Consider the following 2,329-nt stretch of genomic DNA (forward strand, 5'->3'; position numbering starts at 1 on the left):
TTTTTTTAATTTTTATTTTATATTTTATTGATTTTTTACAGAGAGGAAGTGAGAGGGATAGAGAGTTAGAAACATCGATGAGAGAGAAACATCGATCAGCTGCCTCCTGCACGCCCCCTACTGGGGATGTGCCCGCAACCAAGGTACATGCCCTTGACCGGAATCGAACCTGGGACCCTTGAGTCCGCAGGCCGATGCTCTATCCACTGAGCCAAACCGGTCAGGGCTAAACGTGCTTTCTTAAAGTATAGTTTTTGATTTTTTTTTTTTTGGCTTGGTTCCCTGCCTTATTAACAGCCTAGTCACTAGGCCCTAGTGCAGCCGTGGGCAAACTATGGCCCGTGAGCCGGATCCGGCCCGTTTGAAATGAATAAAACTAAAAAAAAAAAGACCGTACCCTTTTATGTAATGATGTTTACTTTGAATTTATATTAGTTCACACAAACACTCCATCCATGCTTTTGTTCCGGCCCTCCAGTCCAGTTTAAGAACCCATTGTGGCCCTCGAGTCAAAAAGTTTGCCCACCCCTGCCCTAGTGTATGTCTTTTCATATAATCTTATCCAAGTCGGTATCTATGGGCCGAGAGAGGCTGAGGGGCAGGGTGGGAAGGACCAGTGCAGAATAAATGGTAGGCGTGAGAATAAATGATGGCGTTGTCAATGCGTCCCCTCCCCCAGCCACTCCCCCACCAAGTTTGCCACGACTGTGGAGTTTGCTTTGGCACGTGGCCTGTGGCAGAGGTGATACGTGTCTCTTCCAGGTGGGGGTGTTTTTTTTTAAATCTTCACCCAAGGATTTTTTTCCCCTTGATTTTTTTAGGGAGAGTGGAAGGGAGGGATGGGGGGCGGGAGGAGAGAAACATCCATGTGAGAGAAAAGCATCAATCCGCTGCCTCCCGTGAGCACCGCTGCTGAACCTGAAACCTAGGCGTGTGCCCTGACGCGGCTTGAACCACAACCTTTCGGTGGACAGGGTGACGCTCGACCAACTGAGCCGCCGGCCGGGCAGGTGGGAGGAAGCCTTGAAGAACCAGAGTCCATTTGCCACACATCCCTCTCCAGCACCAGAGTCTCCCCCAGGGCCTGGGAGCGGGGCTCCCTGCCAGCCTGTGTGGGGTGTGAACGGAGAGAACCCTTGGCTGTGGTGAAACACTGGCATTGGGGGTGTGCCTCTTCCTAATGCATGTAACTCGGTGTCTTCACTGAGACAGGGGGCACAACAGCGTCTGCTCATGGTCTCCTTCTTCCTGTGGTCATCAAACCCGTCAGAGTCCCAGTGGTTCTCAACCTTCTGGCCCCTTAAATACAGTTCCTCATGCTGTGACCCAACCATAAAATTATTTTTGTTGCTACTTCATAACTGTAATGTTGCTGCTGTTATGAATCGTAATGTAAATATCTGATATGCAGGATGGTCTTAGGTGAACCCTGTGAAAGGGTCATTCACCCGCCAAAGGGGTCGGGACCCACAGGTTGAGAACCACCCAGCTGTTAGACCCACCCAGCCACACAGTGCACGTCCCAGGCACTCTTCCAGCTACAAGTGCCCTGCGGCTTCTTTTAAGCCAATGGGATGCAAGTGGGAGGATCATCAAGCCAATGGGATGTGAGTGGAAGGATGACTGAGCCAATGGGATGCGAGTGGAAGGATCATCGAGCCAATGGGATGCGAGTGGGAGGATGGTTGACAACGTCTCTTGCTGCCTTTCAAGCTTTCCCTTCTCTAGTTCCTGGCAGCTGGGATGCAGGCATGATGACTGGAGCCAGAGCAGCCATGTTAGCCCGAGATGGAGGCCCCGTGTGGAGGTGGCAGAGCAGCAAGAAAGCATCCTGCTCCCCATCCCTGCGGAGCCCCCTGGACGGACAGGCACTGATGTTCGCCGGGGGGGTGGGGGGCACTTAGTTCTACGGTCACCATAGTCTAGAGCAGTGGTTCTCAACCTTCCTAATGTTGCGACCCTTTAATACAGTTCCTCATGTTGTGGTGACCCCCCATTTCATTGTTACAAATTGAACATCATTAAAGCATAGTGACTAATCACAAAAACAATATGTAATTATATATGTGTTTTCCGATGGTCTTAGGCGACCCCTGTGAAAGGGTTGTTCGACCCCCAAAGGGGTCGCGACCCACAGGTTGAGAACCGCTGATCTAGAGGCCAAACGGCGGGGGATGGCGGGGGGAGGTGTCCGCAATCTGAGCTCATCCCACCCAGGGCGTCCCCTACATCCTGGGGGTCCATTCGTTTTCTCTCGGCCCCTCCAAGGCTGCTTTGGGGGAGCCGCCCCCAGCTGAGCGCAGTGAGACACCAGCCCCTGGCCCGCCCG

This window comes from Myotis brandtii, unplaced genomic scaffold (assembly GCF_000412655.1).
Source record: "Myotis brandtii unplaced genomic scaffold, ASM41265v1 scaffold2089, whole genome shotgun sequence".
Lineage (NCBI taxonomy): Eukaryota > Metazoa > Chordata > Mammalia > Chiroptera > Vespertilionidae > Myotis > Myotis brandtii.